The sequence below is a fragment of the Pyrus communis genome, chromosome 10 (genome assembly GCF_963583255.1).
Source record: "Pyrus communis chromosome 10, drPyrComm1.1, whole genome shotgun sequence".
NCBI lineage: Eukaryota > Viridiplantae > Streptophyta > Magnoliopsida > Rosales > Rosaceae > Pyrus > Pyrus communis.
In genome coordinates, this window is record NC_084812.1 from 9,010,430 (window position 1) to 9,016,429 (window position 6,000).

Here is a 6,000-nt window from a genome sequence, read left to right on the forward strand (position 1 = left end):
TTTTCTCTCAAAAGTTGGACTCTCTATGGGTCTTTGTTACTTTACAGTTTAATTTCAATTCTTGTATCAACATGAGTTGTCAAAAAATCTATAGAGAGCCTGTCCCTAGCATTTCTCTACACTAAATTAAACTTCAAATTAGGATGCTTATTTAGGTGGAAGTGTAAACCGCCAAAAAAACGGATAGGGCAATTATGGTATGAAAGAAAAAGTTAAAACCCCTCAAGTTTCAACCACGCACAAACTTTGTAAATCCGGATGGGTTGGGATCCCAAACCTGACCACCTCGAAGTCAATAAACAATGTGGTGTAGTTGGCCGAGAGATTTTTAAGTGTGATTGGTACACAGAGTGGTACACTACGTGTTACTATACAAATGATGAGATATGTGTGCTAAAAAGTTAATAACTTAAAAAATAAAATTTCTCACCACTTCTATTAAAACACGTGATGTACCATTTATGTTCCCGTCACAATGAAAAATTTCTCATAGTTAGCCTATGGATTTGGACTTGCAATTCACTTTTGTTGTCCAATTGGGTGGTAATCTTCTCTTTCTATGTCAATAAGCCAAGTCACACTCAATTAGGTTAGCTTAATTAGCTTAGGCTTTATATGTACATTAGTAAACTAGTAGGTCATGCGTGGCTCGAGATGGGTGAAAATGCAAGGATCTTAGTGTCTTGTATTTTGCTTAACAAGCATGTAAATAACATAGAAAAATCTTAGAGCCCCCTTTCTTTTACCTTATTACATTAAGAATCATAAAACAATAAGGGAGGTCAATAAAAAATTTGTGGAGAGGTTGGACGAAATTGATGGACACTAAACATGTCGTCACTATTGATTATTTTTTCTTTAAACTCGCGCTTTCAATACACGATTCGTTTTAAGATTTATGAGAATATGTACAAAAGTCTAAAATAAGATTTTTTTAGTGTAAACGCTTGGATTAGAGCCCATCTTATAATAATTCATTTTCCCAACTCCATCAAGTGAACACGCCTAGAACTCATCTCATATTTTTGGTCTAAATATAACTACTCCTAAACAATTCATCAAATCATGTTTTGTTGATAATATCAATCTTATATGTGTTTATTAGTAGTTAGACTGCTTTTCATATTGTCAAATTCAATTTATGGGAGAACTTTAATTTTCTTAAGTTTTTTTCTTCATGTTATTAAATCTTAGAATTAATAACCTAAATAACAATGAAAAAGAGAAAACACAGGAAAGAGACAAAATTTTTAAAATTTCTATCAGCATGTTGATAAATTTATTTCTCTTTTCAGGTTCTCTGTTTTTTCTTGTGTTTGTTTGGAAGATACTGAATTACAAAAAGAAAGCAAAAACATTTTCCTTGTCGCCCGCACAATCAAACAACACAGCAGAGTCGCTTTCTCATCCATCCACTACTTTTCTTTCTTTTTTTTCTCCCAGGGTTTTGCATATTTGCAGAAATGTCCGACTGGATGATAATGAAATGGCTGAGTGGTCACAGCTCACAAGGGTGATGGGAAATACGTGGCATAGCTTGATCAAAGTTTCCGGTAACATTCATGTATGAACAAGAAATCTGCACTCTAAAGCCACTAGATATGCATGTCTGTCCATGAAAAGGTTATTTGTTTGTTGAATCCATGAAGGACCTGAAAGCAAAATGTCAAAGATAACCTAATAGGTCCCCCAGCAAAAAGGAAGTCTTCTTGATATTTTGTTTGCAGCTAACCACAGTGGCTTTCCCTTCATAGTGTAAGGTATGACGAGAAGAAAACCCTACATGAAAGAAAAGTTGAGATTTTATTATGAAATTAATTGGTCGTATATATAGAGAGTATAGAGAGTAACTCAACTACTTCTTAGCTCATGTAAAGTTTTTCATTGTATATGCTACAGACGTAATGATAATGTTCAAAATCGGAAATAAGAAGAGAAAAATGTTTACAATAAAAATAGAGAACTGTTATTGGTACTTCAAAAATCTCATTTTGTACTCCTCACAATTGTATTTTCTCTTTCTAAAAAATAGAAAGGTTGTAGTGCAAAATAAAAAATTTAGAGTGCTAGCTAGTAATCAATCCCTAAAAGTAAATGTGCAAAGAAAACAAGAAAATGCTAAGGAAAACCCATATCAATATTTGGTTGCTATTGTTTATAAATGAATATTTGATCACATATTATCCCAATTAATGATGGAATCATGACCTTAAATCATGTAGCACAAGTAAAAGGGATCCGTGCTTTAGCATTTAGCAGGATTGGATAAATCATATCCATATGCTGTAAAGTAGAAGCACCGTGTGAGAAGTTGGAACAATTAAAATGAATTAATTATATCATCCAATTATTAATGGCTTGTTTGAAAATATTTTTAAAATGATTGTCAGTACTTTTGTAAAATTGATTTTGGGTACCAAAAACATATTAAGTGCTTTTTGGAAGAAGCATCAAATATGTAATTTTTGCAAAAAACACTTAAAAGTGTTTTTTCAAGATCTACTTGGATTTTTACTAAGGATTGGTTAAGAAAACATTTTCACCAAAAGAACTTTCAATCATTTTGAAAACTCTTCCAAACGAGCCTTAAGACTAATTCAAATGTACAATCTATTGATTAGACTCAATGATGCTTTAAATCAACCATAGTATATATATACATTATGTTTACCTATTGAGGAAGAATATATATACATTCTCGATAAAAATCTAGTTATTATTGTACATGGCTTTTGTTAATGTTAAAGACTCGTTTCATTGTCACATTGGGTCGATAGTGAGTAATGTTTTTAACGATACTTAAATCATCAAACAAGTACTATATTGTTAGATTATGAAAATAAATACCGGAATATGATAATTCAACTTGATCAAAAGTTTGAAATCACAACTTAGTAATATAAACATCCTACATATGTTGTAAAACCACGTCGACAAGAGAGCATATCCGATCTGCTTGCATAGCTCTCACTCTGACGTTGTAAACACTCGATAGATATAAAACTGTCACTCATACAATTGTAATGTCAGTTGGAAGACGGAGGAGGGAGCAAGAAGTGGTTGATATGCCAGTTGGCCTCGGTCAGAGGACAAAGTACCCTTAAGCTTTAGTCGGCTCAGAGCCATATAGCTAGCTAGGTCAGACAGACTTTTGGCTATGGCACGGCACCTTTCAAAGTGTGTGAAAAAGATGGCTTAAGTGGCCAAAAAGGAGCACATGGGGAGCAACAAGAAGCTTTTACGCGTGTGAAAACCCCCTTGGGTTTCCTTTAGGGTTTTCGATGGGACCACAAGTTCTATCCATACACGTGTAACTCTCTCATGCACAGACCTAATTTACAAACCTGCCTACCATTCAGGAATCAGTTGTCCACGTTAATAGTATATGATATAATTCATCAGTAAATTACCCAGACACACTACACTAGCCGCCATATTTGTACCGCGCAATTCTTACACTTGATTGACAACCCCGTTAATTTTTTTCCTTAATTAGTCGCAAGATGATTGATATATATAGCCCCAATTGTGGAACAAATTAAGCTATCGTGGCATGCATGCGTTTCTTTCTTATACTTGTTCCATATGACGATGCTTATCTTCTTTTACCTCTTATGTACATGTTATAATGTTATCTAACATTATGAATGCATGACACCTCTAAACTTAAAAAGCATGAAAATACAATCTTTGCCACTCTGCTACATTCTTTGAATGCAATTATTAACTGACTTACGTATGTGTAATGGTTAGCTAGAGCAGTACTAGTTAGAGTTTCACCTATGTCTGATTCTAATCGTTGCTCCATATGGCAATATAATATATGAACAAAAAAATTGATCTCCATACGCATGCACAGCTTATCTGCATGCAGGTGGGTTTTCTACTTGGACTACATTCAGTGAATGGAGAAACTTACAGTTCAACTGACATATCACATATGTATATGCAGTACATGTGTGTGTGTGTGATTTCTCTTTAGGTCAAAATTTACTCAATGAAACTTGAAAGCTTTCGAGTAATTCCTATACTGGTAGAAGAATCGAGGAAATAACTATGAGCTAGTGTCACTCTGATAAAGACATACAACCCAGTTGCGTGACACGTGTCATGTTTTCTATACGAAATTTGGACCCCATTTTTTAACGTTTGATTCAAAATGTTGGATTTTTGGATCACCAGTCCCGCCTCACTCTAACGACACCGATATTATTCCCAACTTTACCACCTACTCAATCCGTCAGGTGTGGGGTTTTGCCACAAAATGTCTCAGTATTAGTTAGAGTATGGTAATTCTATTTAAACCCCTTTGGTTTTCTTAGTGTTAAATGTTCCACATCGGTGGGTTCAAAGAAACCCAATGGGTTTAAATAGAATTATCCTATTCTAACTAATACCGAAGCATTTTGTGGGAAAACCCCACACCTGACGGATTGGGCAGGTGGTGAAGTTGGGGACAGTATCGGTGTCGTTAGAATGAGGGCAAGCCCGACGATCCAAAAATCCAACACAAAAGAGTTGATGGGGAAAGTTTGGAATGGCAAATAAGGTTTAGTTTTTGTTGGCCAATAGATTCGTGACATGTATGACTTTTCTCCATTTGGTTACTGAATGCGAAGAGTGCTCTACAAATGTGCATTGCTAATTAATTCAGTTGGTGCTCCTTGAAGCAGGATAAAAGAGATACAAAGAAAGATTTGGGAAAGATAAGGTTTCTAAGTTTACTATGGTTAAATTGGATTAAAGTAAAGATCTGGTAATTAAGGATAAGGATGAAACCCTAGCGACAAGTGAGAGAGAGAGAGAGAGAGAGAGAGAGAGAGAGAGAGAGAGAGAGAGAGAGAGAGAGAGAGAGAGAGAGAGAGAGAGAGAGATTTTGCTAAGCTGGCATGCGCATGGCGTGGGAGGGATTCCGATGTATGCTTTGGAGTTGTTTTTGGGGTTTAATTAACTAATCAACTTTTTATAATTATTTTTTGACTAAACAAATCAACCAAGACTAAACTAATGGGTGTCATTTTTATCCCGACATTTCCCACCATTGTTTCCCATCTTCCAACTCTGGAGTTAGATGCTAAACAGCTCATGGTTGTGTTACTTGTGCCCTTCTTTAAATTAGGAAAATCCATACCGTTTAAAACCATTGCATCTGGAACCATCTTTTACATCTGTCTAAATCATCACTTTCATCAAGTTTATAATTCCCTTCAAAAGGAATATGCACTGGTCCCGCTTGAATTTATAGGCTAATCAGATCTTATATATGACACACACTTACATATAAAATCGTCACATCTAATTGTACGAAGACATGTAAGTCTCTGATCTAATGGCATTATTTTTTTATGTACTATTTATTTTATATGAAGGTAGTGGATATTAGGCTATATATTGAACCCTCTTTTTGTGACAATGATCTTAAAAGTTTGTGACAATGAGGCAGGCAATGACAGGGACATGCGGATCAATGGGTTCAAATGACACTAGTAGCTATGCTTTTCCTTTCATTCATCTTCATTTCAATGTTCAACTTTAATTTGGCGCCAATTGTTACTGCTATAACTGCAATATGTGTGATTCTCGGCGTTTGATGAAATGTGCTCTAGTTGCATTGTGAAATTAGGAGTTTCTTAACTTATCGCTTGTCATTGATGAAAAAAAATTCTGACTTCACCACTTACAGGTAAGATGGAAAAGTTACAAATGTTTATAGATGAATTGACTAAACTTACATCAACTTAAGGCAATATACTAGCTTCATTGATCAGCTAACTAAAGTTCACACTAGGGCTAAGAGTGTGTCCAGACATTATTTCCACAAATTTAGTGTCTAGTGACCATTGCCCATCAATCGTACGTTTTCACATGAAAGTTACACTCTAGAATGCTGTCCACATTATATGTAACTGGAAGTCATGGACAGCTTAGCTAGGCCCCCACTTACCTAAAGCCCTAGCCACTGATTTCTACCATTCCATCTTCATAATATCTACGTATATT